The sequence below is a fragment of the Trichosurus vulpecula genome, chromosome 1, assembly GCF_011100635.1.
Source record: "Trichosurus vulpecula isolate mTriVul1 chromosome 1, mTriVul1.pri, whole genome shotgun sequence".
NCBI lineage: Eukaryota > Metazoa > Chordata > Mammalia > Diprotodontia > Phalangeridae > Trichosurus > Trichosurus vulpecula.
The window spans coordinates 21,367,107-21,389,096 of record NC_050573.1 but is presented as its reverse complement, the minus strand read 5'-3'; positions in this window follow the sequence as shown (position 1 = coordinate 21,389,096).

Sequence of the window (21,990 nt, the reverse complement as noted above, 5' to 3'; positions counted from 1 at the left end):
TTCGCACCCAGGTCCTCTAGCCCAGAGCCAGGCATCTTCCCACTAGGCCATGTCATCTGCTTTAAGTTGGGCACTGGCAGTCTACCCAAGGATGCGGCCATCTTCCTTGTCTTCCCTTGACATTAGGAGGACCAGTAGAATGGTCCAGCTGTCCTGAAGTTATCCCTTACTCCAGCTGCAGATGCAGAGATTTTAAAAAGTGAGGAGGGGATGTACTTTAGGCACAGAAGTAGGAAAGAGCGGCAGAAGAGCTGGTGGCCCAATCCGGCTACAAGAAATATCACTGGCTCCCTCCTGCACCATGGGTCAAATGCAGCATTTCACAGTCTGGCTCCAGCCTATCTTTCCAGGCTTATTGCCCACGAATCACCTTCATGAGCTCTATGTTCCAATCCAACTGGCTTCCCGGCTGGTGTCCAACCTCCACCTTCCATCCTCCATCTCTGGAGCTCTTCTAGGCTGTCCCTTCCACACCCAGAATGCCCTCCCTCCTCCCCTCTGCCTCTTGGCATCCGGCACTCCCTTCGAGCTCCTCCTCCTGAATGAAGAGGCGAGGGGAGTGAACACATTTTATGTTGCCTGTGTTCTACCTGGTGCCCCCAGTAGAACTGATTCCCCTTGTGGACAGTGACTGTTTTACTTGTCTTTATAGCCAGTAATCTGGAAGAACCAAGTCAAATCCGGCCTCAGACACTGGCTAGCTGTGTGACCCTGGGTAAATAATTTAACCCTGTTTGCCTCAGTTTACCAATCTGTAAAATGAGCAAGGGAAGTAAATGGCAAACCCCTCCAGTATCTTTACCAAGAAAACTCTAAACGGGGTCACAGAGAGTTAGATATGACTGAAGAGTGACCGAGCAACAGTGTCTGGCAGGCATGCACGCACACAGAAATGATTGAATAGAACACTGAGTCCGTAAAAGGGGGCATCATAAAATTACAGATTTGGAAGGAACCTCAGAGCCCAACCTGTTCCTGAACAAGAATCCCCAATATGATCCCTAACTGATCATCCAGTCTTTGCTTGGATACCTCCAATGATGGGAAACCCACTACCTCCCAAGGCACAGCTCTAACCATAAGGAATAGGATCTCCAGGTCTTTTACCTCCCTGGCCATCCTCCTGTGGACGCCCTCTCATTATCCTACCAGAAACCTGCCACCCAGAACTGAATTGAATTTTCCTGATCATGGGATCCTATACCTAGAAGGGACCTTGTAATTCAAGACTCCCCATTTCACAGATGATGAAACTGAGGCCCCTAAAGAGTCAATACCTTGTTTAAGGTCTCCAAGTTCAGGGCTGTCCAGAGCAGACTTTTCCTAATCCTGGACGCTTTCCATCTCTGCCTGTATGTAGTCTCTCAAATTAGCCTTTTAACTGACTGTCCTAAAGTTATTTTTGCTTCCTGTACATCAGAGTGACTCCCCCAAGGTCACACACACAGTGAGATAGTAATAGATGGGGGGGGGGCTTCCCCCTAAGACTAGCCTTGCCTAGCCTGGTTCTCTCCAGACCTTACCCAGCCAAGATACCAAGAAGCAGAAAGGGTCAGGCCAGGGCCTCCTTCCCAGCTCTGTCCTTACCTACCAAGAGTGGGGGTGGGAGTGGGGCAGGGGAGACCTGAATAGAAGCCGAGTCAGCAAAACTGGAAGCAAACATATCATTCCCCCCCTACTTTTTCCAAGAGGCATCAGCAGCTCCCGGGGGCCCCCTTCTCGGGGAGCTCAGAGAAGATGCCAATGTGAGCATTTTTCATCCCCCAGCCAAGTCCCTGCAATGCTCTTTATTAATTAACCAACAGATGTTATTTTGTGATGCATCTTTTATCTGAGGATGGTTTGTCACTGAGACCTTCTTATGCCAAGAAGAAGCCTGAAGACATTCCCCACCCCAGCAGCACCGCTGGGCTGGTCAGGCCTCCTCTCCTGGTTTCCCTGGCCCCTGCCCTTGGATGCTCATGGCCCAGATGCTCGTCCCTTTACCCGCTGTCTTCATAACAACTCTGAGAGGCAGTATGGCTTAATGGGTAGCTCACTGGGCTGTGTGTCAACAGAGACCTGGGTTCAAATTCTGAATCTGTGTGACCTCAGACAATCACTGTAGCTCTCTCTGTAAATTAAAGAGCTTAGAGTCAGTCATCTCTGCAAGAATAAAATAATAGAATAAAATAAAACAAGATGCAAGAATTAAAGTAATAATTTTACTTGACTCAAGCTGAGTTGACCTGCCCAGGCCCGCCTTCCTCGTGTGTTAGACCATTCCAATTCCCTCCCCCCATTTCCCCAAGAAAATTTTCCACCCTGTCTCCTTCCCTTGGGCCATGCTCCTTGCTGTCGATTATTCCATACCAATGTGCTCTGTTAGTGCCGGTCAGTTAATGGGTTACCTTATGGGTAACTTATTTGTACCGTTAAGACCTTCAACATCTTAACCCTCAAAGAATAATTGATAGTAAGGATTTAAAGCACCATGATAAGGAGAGTAGCAGCTAGATGGTACGGTGGATAGATCACCAGGCTTGGGATCAGAAAGACTCATCTTCATGAGTTCTAATCTGGCCTCAGATACTTCCTAGCTTTGTGACCCCGGGCAAGTCACTTCACCCCATTTGCCTCAGTTTCCTCATCTGTAAAATGAGCTGGAGAAGGAAACGGCAAACCCCTCCAGTACGTCTGCCAGGAAAACCCCAAATGGGGTCACAGAGAGTCAGACACGACTGAAAAACTGAACAGCGACAGCAATTTGAGACAAAGGAGAGTGTTAGTGGGTATCAAGTCACTGACCATAGCCTCCATTACTTGCCCAGAAAGCTGGCCCTACTGGTAAGGGTGCCACCTAGCCTGACTATGTGTAGGGCCTGTCCTGCTCACAGTGGTCCCCAGACACACCAGAGAGACTCGGGGTCTCATCTCCCCAGGAGAGGTCCCTGGAGAAGGCAACAAAAGGCCTTCATTTCACCCATCACTTCCCTTCACAGAGACAAAAATGAACTGGTCTCTGCCCTCAAGCAGATATTTTTTTTAGGGGAAACAACATGTACACGGGTTATTTTGTAGAGAGTATGTGTTTCACAAATATGTGAATTTAAATTGAAACAGCACGTGAAACCCCACTGTAACCAGCTAAACATTCAATGAGATTGAAAGTAGCCTGTTAGACTGAAACTACTGGTTAATTCTGGAAGGACCTGGCTGAAATCAGGCCAAAAGCCACTTTCTAACATAATTAGGTACCGGTTATTTCCCAAAACACAGACTGTTTCCCTGAGTCACTACTAGGATGGGGTGATGGGGCTTTGCCCTTGGGTGCTGACATCTGGAGGTGCACTTCCTCTCTAAGGTGTCTCAGAGATCACTCTCATGTCCACTTCAGGCCTACTCCGTCCATCCCCTGGGTTATGTTACCATGATATCCTTTTCCCTTCTCTCCTTCCCCAACCCTGCCCCCACCCCTCACCACCACATTATTTTTTACCCAGGTAAAAAGAATTCCTCAGATGGCTCTGATGTTTTCCAAACACCTGGGTAAGGGTGTAATTCACCCTGGCTGTTTCAAACCTCCTTGTTTGTAGCACACTGGTCTGAGAAGTCATGAAGAAGAAGGTGTGGTCACAACAGAGATAGATGAGGACCATAGGAGAACCTAGCTGAGCCGGGTAAGGGAGGGCGCTTTATCGGAGGGGTGGGAGGTTCATTTCCTACCTGTTCCTTAATTCTTCCCAACCCCTTTCCCAACAGCAAAAAGTAATAGCAGATTTCTATTAGCAGGCAGCTCATACATGGAGCCCTGAGCACGTGTCCCTGGCCTGCCGTTTCCTGGAAAGCTGTAAATCCGAGCTGATGTCCACATAATCTCCCTCGAAATATATGTAAAGCTATTACCCAGGGTTATTATTTTCAGCCTGATCATATATGCCATCTGATAAACAGTTGATTACCTCTCCTCCCAGTTTGACTTCTGATTTGCATACAATAAATATCACCATAGGAAGCATACTTGCGTGCATGCATGTATCGGGAACCCAAGCATGCCTCTCGGGTTATTTATGAGGGATAAACACCAGATCAAACTTGCATAATCAACACATATTTAATTGTGTCCTTAGTCTGGTCTTTGATTTTAATCAGTCAGTGGATGGCGGCAGGGGGCATGGGGGGCGGTTTGACGTCTGGGGAAGATGTGCACAGCTGTTGGAGCCCATGAGTCAAGGCATGGGTCTATGAATGCATTCATAAACACATGTGTGCATGCCAGGGCACGCGCAGGCCAACCACGTAAAAATGTTTTCTGTGAGCCGTTGGTCCTAGCTCCTTCCCAGCCACAATGGCTCAATCCATCAACAGTGATGGCAAGCATTTAGATAATGCCATGAGGTTGGCAAAGCATATCACAAATATTGTTTTGTTTGATCTTCACAACAACCCTGGGAGGGAGGTGCTACCATTGCTCCCACTTTATGGAGGAGGAAAGTGAGACTGAAAGGGAGGTTAAGTGACATGCCACAGCTAGGAGGTATTTGAGGCAGGATTCAAATTCAGGTCTTCCTGACTCTGAGGTAGGCATTCTGTCATTATAATCACCTGGCTGTCTGTAGCAATAAACATTTATTAAATACCTACTGTATGCCAGGTACACATAAATACAAACACAAGGGTGAAACAGTCTTTACCCTCAATGAACTTACATTGGGAAAGACAACAAATGGATATATAGGTATAGACAAAGCAAATATGAGAGAAAATACAAATAAATGCAAGTTAGGGATGGATTGCACTAACATCTGGGGGTGGGGTGTAAGTCCTTACATTTAGCCCTATTAAATTTCACCTTATTAGGTCCAGCTCAACATCCTTAAGACCCATCAAGATCCTTCGGGGGTCCAATGATGTGACCCAGTGGATTGGTTTTCCCTCTGAGCTTTGTTCCATCTACTGATTTGAAAAAAGGTGCCTTTGCCAGGTCACTGATCACAATGTGAGATGGTACAGGTCCAAGCATGGATGCCTGAGTCACTCAGCTGGAGACTTTCCCAAGGGGATTGGACCACAGAATCTGAGGCTCACAGATTTGAAGCAGAAAGGTCCCCTCATTCTACCTCCTTTGTTTTATCAATGAGTAAACTGTGGTCAAAAAAAATTAAGGGATTTTCAAATATTGAATGACAGAGATGGGATTTGAATTCAGGTCTTTTGACCTCAAATACAGTGTTCTTTCCACTATCATGATGCCTCTTTAGTACAGGATTCCTGTCATTTGAATCCACTTAATTGGACTATTGCCTTGCCTAAAATCACAATTTTTTCCAAAAGAATGTCATAAGAGACTTTATATCCCATTAGACTGTGTGCTCCTTAAGGGCAGGGATTGTCTTTTGCCTTTCTTTGTACCCCCAGCATGTAGCACATAGTAGGTGCTTAATAAATCTTTAGTGGCTGGCTGACCAATTAAATGTTTTGCTAAAATCTAGGTAAACTATATCTACAGCGTTCTCTGATTCATGAATCTAATAACCACGGCAGAAATGGAAATAGAGTTAATCTGGTATTATCTGTTCTTACTGAAGTCATGCTGCCCCTCTGTGATCGCTGCTTCCATTTCTAGATATTCACTAACCATCCCTTTAATAATATAGCTTATAATTGTGTCAGGAATCGAAGTTGATCTCCCTGACCTATTGTTTTCTTCTGTTTCTTGAAAATTAGGGCAACATTTGCTGCATTCCTGACCTACCTCTTTCATTCTCCAAGATCTTGCAAAGATACTGGACAGGGGCTCCACAGGCAATGGCATCCAGCAGAGCTTTCAACACCCAAGAATCTAACAGTTTGTTTGAGTCAGGTGACTAGGATTCATCCAGGGCAGGTAGCTGCTTGCTTATTACCTTCTGCTCATCTAGGGTAGCAATCCATATGTCAGCCATTTTTTTCATCCCTTTATAATCTAGTTCATTCAGGGCTCCTTGTTTATATGCCAAATAATAACAATACATTTACATAGAGCTTTAAGGCTTGCAAAATACTTTACATACATTGCATTTGAACTTCATGACAACTCTTTGTGGTAGGAAATAGGGGATCGGTATCCCTTTTTTATAGATAAGCAAACTGAACCTCAGAGAAGTTAGAAGTGGCTTACCTATAGTCACACAGCTAGCAACCATCAGAGGTGGAATTCAAACTCAGGTCTTTCTGACTTTAAGTTCAGCACTCTATCCAGTCTACCACACTCTCTGTGGTGATGTTTCACTGTCTCTTTCTGTAGTTGCCAGCACCAGAGGGCATGGACCATAGCTGCCAGATTTTTCCCTAATGCATTTGGCATAGCTCCCAACATGGTATGTGCTCAAAAAATAATGTCTTGATGATGGAGATTTTGGTGTTAGTAATAGGAAGGATAATGGGCATGTTGGGAATGAGAATGATAGAAATGGGGTTGGGGAGAATGGGAATTTCCAAGAGGGGTATGGGGGTAATAAGAAGAATGATGAAGATGGAGATTATGGAAATGGGGATACTAAATAATGAAGAGAATGGAGATAGTAAAGGGAGAGAGAGAGGGAGGGAGGGAGAGAGAGGGAGAGAGAGAGACAGACAGCCAGAGAGGGAGAGAGAGGGAGAGAGAGAGAGAGAGAGAGAGAGAGAGAGAGAGAGAGAGAGAGAGAGAGGGAGAGAGAGGGAGGGAGACGGGAGAGAGAGGGAGGGGGAGAGAGGGAGAGGGAGAGGGAGAGAGAACTTGAGAATGATCATAGGCAGGAATGATGGTATGATGATGATGGATGCATGAATGAGATGATGGAGATGTAGTAAAGAAGGTAGAGGGGGTCAGGGGGGTAATGGAAATGGAAATTGGGGTGATGACAAGAATGATGGAGATGGGGTGGGGATGAAGATGGGAATTACAGATATGGTCATTGGAATGTTGGAGATGATGGATATAGAAATGGGGGTGATGACAGAGATTATGGAAATGGTAATGAGGGATGATGGAGATGTGATGAAGAGGATGGAGGTGATAATGGGGATAATGTGAGGATGCTGGAAATCAGGGTTGGGATGACTAAAAGGGGTAATGTCATGGTGATGGGGATATTGAAGATGATTGAGGTAACGATAAAGGGTATGAAGGTGGTAATGGGGTAATAGAGATGGCAACCAAAATGAAGATGATGATGGTAATGATGAAGGGTGTGCTAGAGATGAGGATGGAGAGAATATAGTAGGAATGATGGAGATAGTGATGGGAAGGAGGATAAGCTTTCTCCTCCTCTTGCCTCAACATTTTGATGTCCCATTTCAGCCATAAGGTGATATTTACTTGGGGGGGGAGACGTTGCCTGTTGTGAGCAAAGCCGTAGGAATAATGGGGGTGGAAATGAACAGATCTTCTGCTTTGTGATTCAGCCATAAGGTTTTTCAGAGCTTTGGATGCAGCCCAAGGCCTCCCTCCCCCACCCCTTCAGCCCTGGAGGGAACGAGATCCATTCATTCTTCCCAGAGCACCTGAGGAGGACCAATTGGAGAATAACGATGACAATAAATGATTTCAGCTGCATTTTTCATGCTGGGGTCCAGGCCAATTCCCATCACGGCAGGAAGCTGTTTCCAGCTCTCACAGAGAACCCTCTAGACCCTCTGCCTGGTTCTCCTGTTCACTTGGACCCCTCCTTAGCTTTGGAATTCACACCACATGCACACATGCACACATGCAGATACACACACACACAGACCTCACATTCGGGAATACCTGCAGACACACTTAGACTATGCTCCCCAGAGATCACACAGAGACACACAGAGACACATACACATTTACGTGCATCATCCACATATACATACATGTGAATGCATGATGTGGGCATGATTCCCAAGGGACCAGACGCTGCTGACCTTCTATATTCTCTCATTCTTCCCAGCCCTAAGGTTCTGTGTTCTGTGACTATATGGTCCATTTGAGCTCTACCATTTCTATTCTCTACCATTCCCTATTCTAAGGTCCCTCCCAGCTCTGACATCCCCTGTTCTGTGTTCTGAGCGCCTTTCCTGCTTTCACATGATTCCAAGTTTCCTTCGTACTCTAGCATTCCAGAAAGTGGTGCTCTGGATGTCCTTTGGCTAAAACCGAAAATGGAAGTAAGAGTCAGGATTAAGGGCAAGGGCCTCTTCCAGGCTTAGTCATCAGCCTCAGCTGAGTGCACAGGATACAGAGCGCTGGCCTAGGTACCAAGGGGGTACTAAGTATACTTGGATGGGAGGAGAAATGGCCCCTGCTCAGAATAGGCACTTAATAAGTTCATGGGCACTGACCACTCCTATTTCACCCCCAGTGCTTACTGGGGCATCGAGTACCTATATCAAAGAGTTAAAGCTGGAGCAGCCCTTGGAGGCCATCTAAGGCAACTCTATCATTTTACAGACGAGGGAACTGAGGTCCACGGAAACTAAATGACAGATCCATTTAGAGGCAGTTACATCGTTCAGAGGGTATAGGGTGCTGTGCCTGGAGTCAGGAAGATCTGAGTTCAGATCCAGCCTCAGATGCTTACTGTAGCTGTATGACCCGGGCTGCTCTGTCTGCCTTGTTTCCTCGTCTGTACCTTGGGGATAACAACAACACCTACCTCCCAGGGTGGTTGCGAGGATCAATTTAATAATCATAACATGCTTAGCCCAGTGCCTGGCATGCAGTAACTGCTGTATAAATGTTTGCTTTTATTATTGCTGAAGGCAGAAATCGAACCCAGGTCCTTTGACCCAGGAGCCGGCGTTCTTTCTGCTGAGCTGGTTGGATTGAATTACTTGGGGCGGCTCGGGACAAGTGGGGTTGGTCTGGGAGGGCATCATGGCGGAGGAAGAGTTGCCGGAGCTGTATTTTGCAGAGGGTGCGGTGGGAGGTGGGAGGCTGGGGCCAGGGTTGGGGTCGCCCATGCCAAGAGATAGCTCATATTCTCTGGCAATCGGCAGGTCTTGGTATCGGGGTGTGGAGCCCCGCACAGGCTGGGCTGAAACATCCCCCGGGACCATGTTTTCAGGCTCCTTCCCTACCGCAGCAGCCGGCCATTCCTGTAATCACTGCTCATCGGGAAGATACAGATTCTCCGTGACAGCGGGCGCGCTGTCAGGAAAGGTGAACAGTTCAGTTTTATGAATCTTCGTTAACAGCCAGGGGAGAGATATTTCACTTTAAATGTCCCCTTTTTGCTGAAAAAGACAAATCGGCTGGAATGTAAATGGGTGCGTGAATCCTAGTAGCGAAGGGCAGGCGGAAGGGAGGCCTTCGCGGGGCCTCACAAGAGGATGACCAGGACCAGGAGCACGACCATAGCCAGGACGGGGTTCACAAGGGCGAGCGATGGCTCCCCAGAGCCCTTTCCTCAGGCTCTGAGATGGCGCTGGCCAGCGCTGCACCCATCTGGGAGGAGGGCTCGATAAGAGTCTTAGAATCTTGAGCTAGCAAAGACCTGGGAGTGATCAAACGCAACCCTCTGACTTTGCAAAGGAGGAAGCTGAAGCCCAGACAGGAAAGGGACTTGCCCACCGTCACACAGCTTCAGAGATTAAAGCTTGGAAAGGTTCCCTCCTCCTGAGAGCCTCCATCTGAGGAAATGCTCATGCTGGCCAGCTAGAATCACCTTTCACCCTGATCATCTCCTGTCTTCCAGATTTTTCCCTGATTTCAACTCCAGGGAACAAGATGTCCCTCCCATCACTTCTGATCTCATCACCGTGCCTTGACTGACACCACCTCTCAGCCTTATCTTCCCTCTGGTTGGAAGACTCTATGGAGGAGCACCAAACTCCTCCCAATGCCTTCCTTAATAGAGGTCAAAAACTGGACTCTCAGCCCCCTCCACTTTGCATCTGCTTGGTTCCCCTGCCCAAGTTTCCCCTGGTGTCCCCCCACACCATTTCCTGTCTCCTTTTGTATGTTAGATTGCATTAGATGCAAACTCCCTGAGGGCTGGGACTGTCTTTTTATTAATTGTATACCCCAGAGCACCTAGCATAGTGCCTGGCACACAGTAGTTGCTTAATAAATGTTTATTGAATAGATTCAGTATCGAGGGCTCTAACCACTAGACCACCTAGAATACTCAAATTCTTTTTTTTCTCAGTCAGTAGACCAAAGGACAGTTTGTATTTGTATGAAAATTGGCATGCATTTGTTTACATTTGATGATGCTTAGACCTGGCAGTGAGGTTCAGTTCAAGACACACTGAGTTGGAAGTTAGGTGACCTGGGTTCAAGTGTCCCTCTTTGCCATTCATCACGAGAGATCTCTGATAAAATGAGTGTATTGGATTGGATGACCTCTAAAGTGGAATGGACCTTGGAGGTATAGACCAATGCCATCATTATAAGTAATTATAAAGCACCTACTCTGTGCTAGACACTCTCCTAAACTCTTGTATAAATATTATCTCATTTGACCGTCACAACAACCCCGAGAGGTAGGTGCTGTTATTTCCACAATTGAGGAAACTGAGGCAAACAGAGTAACATTAAGTGACTCACCTAGGGTCACACAACTAGTAAATGTCTAAGGCCTGATTTGAACTCAGGTCTTCCTGACTCCAGGCCCAGTGCTCTGTGCCCTGTGGCGACCCCCTGGCTGCCTCCAGATGAGGATATTGAGACAAGGCACTTGGAGTCAAGGAAGACATGGATTCCATCTGCCTCAAATGCCTAGCAGCAATAGGCAAACTTCATGGTGCCTCACTTTCCTTCTCTGTAAGATGAGAGAGGTGAACTCAATGGCCTTCAAGGGCCCTTCTAGCTCTGACTGTAGCCCAGAAAAGAGGAGTGACTTACTCCAGGTTGCTCAGGTACAGACAGAAGGACCTTAGAAATCACCTACCCAACCCTCTCATTGTACAGATAAGGAAACTGAGGCCCAATAAAAGAGATTTGCTCCAGGTGTTCTACGGAGCCAGGATCCAAGAGCCAGGTCTTCTGACTCCAAATCCATTTTTCTTTCCATCATGCACCATTTCCTCCCAGTTCTAAAACTCTACAGTCTATGATCTGGGAATGGACCACCATCACCAGTCAGAGTTAGCTCCCCAATCTCTACGTTGGCTGAAAGTTGTATGGTGTCTAGCAGAAGAGTGCTGGAGTTGGGACCAAAATATCTGGGTTTGGATCTTGGCTTTGCTATTTATCAGCTCTGCGGGAAGGAGCAAATCATGTCCACTTTCTGGATCCCATGGGTGACGTCAGAGAGGTAGACTAGATAGGGAAAACATGATTAGGACCAAAAAAAATCTGGGGATTATAATGAACTGCAGTCTTGATATGAGTCAATGGTGTGATATGATAGCCAAGAAAACTAATGAGAAGTCAGGCTACATTAAGAGAGTCATCACTTCCAGGAATAAAGAGGGACCATCCCACTGTCCTCTGCCCTGACTGAATCTCATCTTGTTTTTAATCATGGTCACTTCTGGGCACTGCCATTTGGGAAGGACAGAGCTAGAGAAGACCCAAAAGAGGGAAACTGGATGGTGAAGGGTCTAAGGAAGGATGAGTGAAGGGATTGGAGATTTCTGGAGGAGGACAACATGATGGTTATCTTCAAGCATCTGAGGGGATGCCTTACTATTTGGCCCCAGATCATGGAACCAGGATTAGAGGTGAAAGTCAAAAAGAATCCGATTTCTGCTCAGTGTAAGTAAAAATTTCCTAACAAATAGAGCTATCCAAAAGGAAAGTGGGTAGCCCTAAGAGAGAGTGGGTTTTTTCTCATTGGAGGTCTTCATGCAAAGGCGAAAACATATTTTGTTGGGGGAATTCTCTTTGGGGTATGGGTGGGAGTAGACCACCCCAAGGTCCCTTTTGACTCTGAAATTCAGATCTCTTTGGTTCCTTTGAACTTTGACTTTTAGTTTGGGGATTTGGGGAAGGCAGCTTTGTGTGGGAGAAGGAGGTAGCCATCAAGGAAAGAATCTAGGGATTCTTACGGGTGTGGACGAGGAGGGAGCAGGATCCTGGGCTGACCAACAGTCTGCTTGAAGGAAGGGATTCAAAAAATGACTAAGTGGGGAAACAGCTGGTAGGCTGGCCTGACTATTTCAGTTTATTCATTCAACAAACATTTATTAAAGGCCGACAAATGCTGTTGGCAGAGAAGCATAGAAATAATAGACTGGCCTAAAAGCCAGAAAGACCTGGATTCGAGTCCTGACTCTGACACATAGTAGCTGTATGTCAGCTGGGCAAGTCATTTAACCCCCTAGTGCCTAGAAAACTATCTAATACTCTAGGTTGCAGAAAAGGTTCTAAGCTGCATAGAAAAAATGAAATTTCTTCACCCAGGAGTGCCCTATGTTAGTGGAATCATAAACCCAATCTCTCCTTGTATGTGCCAGGTATTGTGGTAGACAGTGGAGACACTGAGGCAAAAATAACATTTTACTCAAGGAGTCAGTCAGCTAGCATTTTTAAGCACCTACCATGTGCCAAGCATTGTAGTAGACACTGGCAATACTACAACAATCATTTCACTCAAGGAATCAGTCATCTACCATTTATTGAACACCTACTATGTGTCACCCATTGGGCTGAGCACAGAGGATACAAAAAACCATACCCTGCTCTCAAGGGGCTCACAGCGTAATGGTGAAAACAACATGTTAACAACATGTACAAACAAGACGCAAACAGGATAAATTGGGAGTGAGCGCAGACGGAAGGAGCTTATGTTCCACTGGAGGAAATAACAAATACATTTAAAGAATGAAGGGGGGAGTGGAATAGGAGAAGCCTTAGCGCCAGTGGGGATCAGGAAAGGCCTCCTGGAAGAGCTGGTATTTAGCAGAGTTTTGAAGGAACCTAGGGACTCCATGAGAAAGACGTAGGAGATTGACTCACACGTAGCAACTAGTGGAATAGTAATGGCTTGGTGCTCCCAGAGAGTGAATGAGGGAGTGGACGTAGGAGGTGTGAGGAAAGTAGCATGAAGCCAATGGCCAATGGCCTTGAATGCCAGGTAGAGGCAAGAGTGAGCCATTGAAGAGTTCTGATCAGAGATCGTGGTCAGATTTCTTGGGCAAGTGTGTAGGGGATGGATCAGAGAGGGAGTGGGTTCCTCTCATATCTCATTCCCTTTGCTTTATCTCTCTCATCTTTTTCTTTCCTCTCTGTCTCTTTCTTCTCTCTTACCTGTCTCATCTCTCATCTCCTTCTCCCCTCCTATTTCTCTTCTCCTTTACCTTCTCTCCTATTACAGTGGTCATGGCTATAGATGACAAAGCACTGAACTTGGGTTGCACTCACGGGAATGGAGAGATGGGGAGAGGTAAAAGTTGAATCCGGACTTGAAATCCAGACCAGAATCCTCTCTCCAGACTTCTGGACAGGCAGTTCCCCTGTGGTAATACTGGGATAGCTGGGGCTGTTTAACCTGAAGAAGAAGAGACTTGGGGTAGACCCCCAACCCACCCAACTCTCAGAAGGCTGTTGTGTGGAGAAAAGAGCCAACTTCTTCAGGTTCGTGTCATAGGAGTGGTGGGGGCAAGTTACAGGGAGACAAATACCAGCTTTAGTAAGGACGGGCATCCTAGCAGTTAGAAATGTCCAACAATAGAACTGACTGCCTTGTGAGAGTGAGCTCCCAGTCACTGGGCATGTTCAAGTACAGATTGCATGACCATTTATCAGGACTACCGGAATGAGGACTTCTATGTGGAGAGAGAGGTAGGTTTGCTGGTCCCTAGGGTCTCTTCCCACTTGTAAGATCATATATTAAGCCTGGAAAGAACTCTGGAGACCTCCTCGCATCCCTCTCCTCGAATTACTTTTGCCTAGAGTACATGCCCCAGGAGAATGACAAGGAAAAGCCAAAGCCAGAGACACCCTCAATGACCATTGCCAAGTTCTTTTCCCAGAGCACCACACACACACAACCACACAGTCACACACCCACATTTATACACACACATATACATGCTTATACTCACACACATGCACATGCTAACACATACATTCACATTCATACACACTCATATATTCACACACATTATACATGTATACACTCAGACTCATATACCTTCACACTAACACACACACATTCACACACATACATAGGATTATACTCACACCCATGCACATGCTCACACTCACATACATACACACACATTCACATTCATATAAACTCATACACTCACACACATTTATACTCATACACGCTCAGACTCATATGCCTTCACACTAGCACACACGTTCACACACATATACAGGATTACACTCACACACACATGCACATGCTCACACTCACACACATTTACACACACTCATACTCATTTACTCAGATATACACACTCATTCACATATATACACACACATTCACATTCATATATACTCATACACTCACACACATTTATACCCACACATACTCAGACTTATATACCTTCACATTAACACACACATTCACATGCTTACACTCACACCCATGCACATGCTCACACTCACATACATACACACACATTCACATTCATATAAACTCATACACTCACACACATTTATACCCATACATACTCAGACCTATATACCTTCACACTAACACACACATTCACATGCTTACACTCACACACACATGCACATGCTCACACTCACACAGACTCATACTCATTCACTCACATATACGCACTCATTCACATTGATACACACTCATACACTCACACACACATTTATATACACACTCAGACTCATATACCTTCACACTCACACACACATGCACATGCTCACACTCACACACGTTTACACACACTCATACTCATTCACTCAGATATACACACTCATTCACATTCATACACACTCGTTCACATTCATACATACTCATACACTCACACACATTTATACCCATACATACTCAGACCTATATACCTTCACACTAACACACAAATTCACATGCTTACACTCACACACAAGCACATGCTCACACTCACACAGACTCATACTCATTCACTCACATATACACACTCATTTACATTGATACACACTCATACACTCACACACACATTTATATACACACTCAGACTCATATACCTTCATACTAACACACACAGACACATGCTTACACTCATATACATGCACACACTCACACACATTCATACTCATTCACTCAGGTACACACACTCATTCACATTCATACACACTCGTACCCTCACACACACATTTATACTCATATTTACTCAGACTCATACACCTTCACGCTAACACACACACACCCCATTCTGAGCTTGTGTTCCCTCGACGTGATTCATTGAGAAAACAAACAGAGGCAGATTGGTGAGCAGACAGCAGGAGCAGAGCAGGAGACGGGGGATGGCAGATAAATCAAGTCTATGTCTCCAGGGGTGTCTCCAGTTGAAGGAGCTGAGGACTTGCTCTCCATCAGCAGGAAATCCATGATGGCAGAATTCCAGCTCAGCCCTTTGGCCCATGGGCCTCCAAGGGAGGAAAAGGACAAAATGGGGGACCCTGCCCAGACTTGGGAAGTTTGAGGCTTCTCCTGGGACTGGGGCAGGCACAGCGCAGTGCTGCTTGATGTTGGAGGTGGCATGGTACCTTAATCAAGAGACATTTACTAAGTGCCTACTATGTGCCAGGCACTGGTTATAACAAAAATGGAACAACCCCTGCCCTCAAGGATCTCGTAGTCTGGACATTGCCCCCCCCCACCCCGCCCAACCAGGGCACACAGCATGTATGTATGTAAATATATGCAAAATAAATACAAGGTTAAAAATTGAATACCTTCTATTAGGAGAGGGGCCTGGAATTCCCTTAAAAGGGCCTCTTTGCTATTCCCTCCCACTGCCCCTAATTTTATCCTTGGGAACTCTCTCTTCTACCAAAAAAAGCTATCCAAGGGTGAGGAAACCTGGGGCCTCAAGGCCACATGTTGCCCTCTAGGTTCTCAAGAGCAGCCCTTTGACTGAATCCAAACTTCACAGAACAAATCCTTTTATTAAGATGATACTATCCTATTCCACCCCCAGCCTCCTCTTCTCTAAGCTAAACATTCCCAGTTCCTCCAATTGATGCTCATGTGACATGACCCTGAGACCTCTCGTATCCTGACTGATCCTGTCTGTCTTAACCATGTCAATGTTTCAAGCGTGGGATAAGGGAGAATGCAACAGGGCCATCATATGCCTTGTCCTGAACACAGAGCATGGCAGCTTTCCTCCTGAATCTTAGTGACTTTTCAATCTACCCAAATGCCCAGATTTTCTTTTAGACAGACTTCTGTTTAACTCGACCTTGCCTCTATCATGCTTGGGAAGCTGGGGGGCAGGAGTAGAGCCCAAAGGTAAGACTTTGCATTGGTCTCCTATTTCATTTCATCTCTTTGTATCTGGCCTGATGCTTTAGCTCAGGGCTGTCAACCTTAGGTTATCTTAGGGTCTCATTAAAATAAAATAATTATTCGAGGGCCACACCCAGAATAAAAAATACAGTACACTACTAGAAAGTGTGGGAACTCGCGTCATCAATACCACAGGCGAAGGTGTGAAGCATGAGAGCAAACACAAAACAACAAAGCGACAACACAACAGCGTAAAGGTAGGTGCATACTGACTAGTCTGCATCGTACAGACGAACGCATCCCACAGATCGATTGAAAATTCCATGTGATATGTTCTGTCCATAATATGGCTTTAAAAAGCAAAGAAAATTAACACCAACAAAAAGATTATTTATGAGTGATGGAATTAAAAAATCTGATACGCATTCCATGCAAATTATTCTTTTATTTTTTGGCTCGTGAAAATTAAAACCTACAGGTGGGCCACAGAAAATCGCACTGCAGGCACATGCAGCCCACGGGCCATCTTTTGCACAGCCCTGCTTTAGCCCCTCGAGATCTTTTTGGATCCCAAGCTTGTCACCTGGTGCATTAACTCCCGGCTCAGAATCATCAGCAAATTTTATCAACATGCTGCCTATTGTGGGGGAGGGGGAGGGAGATGGTGCCATAGATAGAGCCCTGAGCCTGGAGTCAGGAATTCTTGAATTCAAATTTGGCCTCAGACAGTTACTAGTTGTGAGACCCTGGGCAAGTCACTTAAGCTTTTGTCTGACTCTGTTTTCTTGATTTTAAAATAGGAATAATAATTGTACCTATCTCCCAGGGTTGTTATGAGGATCAAATGAGATAATATTTATAAAGCTCTTAACACAGTAACTGGCACATAGTAGGTGCTTAATATATGCTTATTTCCTTCCTTCTTCCTTCACTCCTTTCCTCCCTCCCTCCCTTCCTTTCTTCTTATCTTCCTCCTTCCCTACCTTTCTTCCTTCATTTATTTCTTCCTTCTTTCCCTCCTTTCTTTCCTCCTTTTCTTTCTTCCTTTCTTCTTTTTTATCTAAGCCACTGACAAAAATGAGAAAGAGTACAAAGCCAAGCTTAGACCCCTGAGGCATGTCCTAGAGGGTTCCTTTCAAGCCACCATTGAATTATTAGTGACTTCTTGTTAGATCGGGGCATTCAAACAATTTCAGATCCTAACTGTGCTATATTTTGCACCCCATCTCACTCTCTAGTCTAAAAGAATAGCATGAAAGACTTTATCAAATGCTTGCTAGAACCCAGATAAACTCCGCCTTCATCTCCAGCATTCCCCTGAGCTATAGGCAAATAACTGTATCCAAAAAAAGATCATGAGGTTGGTGTGACATGGCCTGGCTCCTTGTGATTACTGCTTCTGTTTCTCTATGTTCACCAATCGTCCCTTTAATAATATGCACTAGAATTTCACAAGAAAATCAAAGTCAAGTGCACTGGTCAATAATCCACAGATTCTATTTTCTTCATTTGCTTCAAAATTAGACATTTACTCTTCTCCAAAACCATAGTACCTCCCATTCTCCATGTTCTTTCACTGACAATGGCTCAGCAATCATGTCTGCTGATTCTTTCATTACCCAGGATGTAGTCTATCGGGTCTAGTGCTTGCTTCAGCCTCATCCTGGCTGTGTGACCCTGGGCAAGGCACTTAATTTTTATCAGCCTCAGTTTCCCCATCTGTAAAATGAACTGGAGAAGGAAATGGCACACACTCCAGTATCTTTGCCAAGAAAAACCAAATGGGGTCAAGGAGAGTTGGACAGGACTGAAAATGATTGAACCGCAACAACAAAATGAGGACAGTGATACGCCTACTTCCTAAGGTTGTTGTAAGGCTAAAATGAGGTGATGTTTGTAAACACTTGGCAAACCTTAAAGTGCTAAAGAAATCCTTGCTATCATTGTTGTTGCTGGGCAGCTACGTATTCTCCTACTTGGCTATCAATTCTCTATTAGCCACTTCTCTTCTCTCCTTTCTGGTCCAAAAACCATTCTCCTTGCCACAGAAAACAGAAGAAAAATACCAGTTGGATGGTTTTGTTTTCTCTTTGGGTCTCAAGGGTCATTGTCCCATTCACCCTGATCCAAACCATATCTCTTCTTTGATCTTTCTCGTTTCCCTTTCCCAATATAACTGGGGAAAATACCTGACTTTTCATCGTCCTTTACATTCCTATCCTCAGTTTCTTCTTACAGGACCATGACTTGCTTTTGTCCTCATGTTCTCTTATTGACCTTTGCTTCCCATGCCCATATGCCCATGCATGCCTCTCAAATCTAAGCTGGTTGACAAGTTTCCTGTGCATCCTCATCCATCTCTTTGGACAACTCCTCGATTCCTCCTCTTCACAATCTTTGTGACTTTAGAATCTTGTTCTTGAGCATCTCCCATGTCTCCTGGCTGATTTCCCCTGTATGACTTTAATCCATGGGATCCTTTCTCTGAACCCAATGAAATCTGCTCTTCTAATTTGCAGGGATCACTGTAACCTATCGAATTTCTTCTCCTCTGTCTCAAAATCTAAGATGCACGATCACTTTCTCCCTATCCTCTATTCCCCACCAAGGTGCCCATATAGTCGATTTCACCAACCTTTTCTTCAGTTTGCACATCTGAAAAATGAGGGAATTAAATTAATGATCCTCCGAGGTGCCCTTTAGCTCTAGAGTGGCAATGCCCTGATGCTCCCGACACCATCAGAAGTTTCTTTCCTTGATTTCTTCATCTTTTGAAGAATAGAATTATCATGACAGTAAACCAGGAAACTATCTGTTGTACTTCTGACAGAAAGAAAGAGAGAGGAAGGGAAAGAGAGACAGAAAGAGGGAGAAAGGGACAGGGAGAAAAAAAGAGAAATGAGAAAGGAGGCTGAGAGAGGGAGAGAAGGAGTGAAAAAGAGACAGAAAGAGGGAGACAGAGAAAATGAGAGAAACAGAGAGACAGAGGGAGAGAGAGAGAGAGAGAGAGAGAGAGAGAGAGAGAGAGAGAGAGAGCAGAGGACATCCCCAGCCCAGTGGTCAATGCTCTCCTATGATTTCTGAGCATTCAGTAGAACATGCTGCTCATTTGAGAGTCACCCAGTATGGGTTAGTTATCTTTCCCTGTCTCCTTGTTGATTGATTCATTGATTTTTTGCCTTTCCCCATCACTCCGACCTTGACCAAGCAGCAAAAGAATGCCCCCTTTACTGGATTTCATCAGGCCCTAGGGAGTAAATATTGGTCTGGTCCCATTAGCCCAGTGTATGCCTGAGAATAATTTATTCCCCTGGGGTGCTACTGTTGTATTAAATACATTTTTATATTCCTTGTTCTTAATTTTCAAAGCAGGGGAGTGGAACGCTTTGTATTTCTTTATAGGAAAAAAACAAACTAAATTAAGTTGTTTTGTATTTGTATGTGGCGTTTAGTTTATTTTTTCCCCCATGGATCAGTGATGCTGGGTGGAAAAGAAACCTCTCTAGCCCTGTGTTAAATCCTTTACCTGCCTTAGTCAGGGCTCAGTTTACCCCTCTGCCTTTAGATGCATTCAACATCGATTGAGCCACTGTGGACAGCTCTCCGAGAGCCCTGTGGACTAAAAGGCACCAAATGTGAGGCTAGTGGTCCCCCTGCCCAATGGATTTAGGGAACTTGGTCTCTCCCTGGATCCACAGAGAGCTATAGCTGTTGGGAAAATGAATTGGCTGCTGCTATTTGGGAAAGAGCAGATTAACTTGCATTCCCTACACTGGAAATCTGCAAATACTGTATTTGAGAGAGGGTGGCAGTGCCAACTGCTGTTAGAGCAAGCAGGTGTGGCATCATCAAATATAAACTAATAAACAGCTTTAATTCAATGCATCCTCTCTGAAAAACACTTCCTCTCCTCTCCTGTTGCTCTTCCCCCTGTTACCACTTCCCTCGCTCCTTTTGTTACCTCCTTCTGTCTTTTACTTTACTCTGCTTTCTCCTTTCTTACCTCCCCTCTCTTCTCTCCTCTCTTCCTCATCTCCTATTTCTCTCATCTCCTATTTCTCTCCTCTCCTTTCTCTGTTCCTATTCCTCCCTCATCTATTTCTCTGTCCTTTCTTATTTCTCTTCTTTCCAATTTCATTCTCCTCTCTCACTCCCTTCTCCTATTGCTTTCTTCTCTCACCTCCCTCTCCTCTCCTGTTTCTCTTTCCTCTCTCTCAGTTTGACTAAATGGCTGCTGAGGTCCTTTCCAGCACCCACATTCTGGAGTCTGTTTCTCCTCCCTTACATCATTTTCCTCTCTCTTTGCTTGTCTTTCTCTCTCCTCCCTTCTCTCTCTTTGCTCCCACTTCTCTCTCCTTTCTCACCTGCATCTCCTTTCTTTTCTCTCCTGTTTCTTCTCCTGCTTCTGCCTCTCTCCTCTCCCTCTCCCCCTCCTTTTGATTTCTCTCCCCCTCCCCACCCCAAGAACCCTGCTGACAGACTGTAGTGAGAGGCAATTTATAAAGCAGATGTTTATTGCAAGGTTTCACGGGAGCTTGGTGGCTCGCCAAACATTATAGTAATTGTAGGCTGCGTTTAATTACTGATCAATGTAAAGTTAGGGAGAGATGGGACAGAAAATTGCCTTTGGTAGCTTGCCTTCCTTCTCTGCCTCAGAAGGAGCTGGAGCCCTCCTTTCTCTGACATCTCCGTATAGCTGCCTGTCTTCTGGGGTTGGTAGGAGCCTGCCACTGGGCAGCTGGAAGAATGGTAGGCTATGCAAATAGTCATTTGCCTACCGTTCCCCAATGGAGGGACCATCTCTTTAACCATGTGAGGTAGTGTTGTCCAGTGGGGAGAACTCAGGCTTTGGGGTCAGAGGACCTGGGTTCAAGTTCTACCTTATTCCTTTGGGAACTTAATCTTTCTGGCCTCAGTTTCCTGAAAATGAGAAAGATAGATTAGATTGCCTCTAACATCCTTTCCAGCTACAAGAGTCTATGAATACTTCTAGGAACTCACAGGAATTCCAAGCCTTAAACAAGAACCCAGTAGTTGAAGCAGCGTGGGCTACAGTAGAATTGTATTACCCACTTGGTGCCTAGTAGTGTGTTTAGCTGCATTAGCCAATAGGTCTTGTGTTCATCCAAGGCGCTATGGAAGAATGGGGGAAAAAACTCAAAATGTTATCCCTGTTCACTGAGAGTTTACAATCTCATTGGAGGAGGGGGTTTTGGGATTTACATTAGTAAGAAGGGGTTCAATCAAATTGCTAAAACTGCGATGCCCCCCAGTGCTTTAACCAGTTGGGGAAGAGTCTTGATCAAATCAAATAAATCAAAGGCATTTAACTGAGCGTGAAAAGGTCTTAATCAATTTAGATGGATCTGACAAGCCTCTGCATGAACTGGAAGTGACCATTTGTACAAGCAGATTGCTGCTGTTTGTCCTTCACTCTCGAAGAGAACCTTCACATCAGGGAGCTGATGCCATGACTTGCAAGTGAACTGGATTTAAGTGAAGGAGGACTATGCAAAGTCACCAGCCTCACTTTCTCCTCCAGAGCCATCTGAGTCCAGTAGCCAGATATAGATCAGGACAACTGGAGATGGCCCAGAATGCAGTGGGGGACCTTGGCCTTTTCAAGCTAAGGTCTTTAACAGGTCTTAGTTTGACTGAGGCAACACCCATTCAGTGA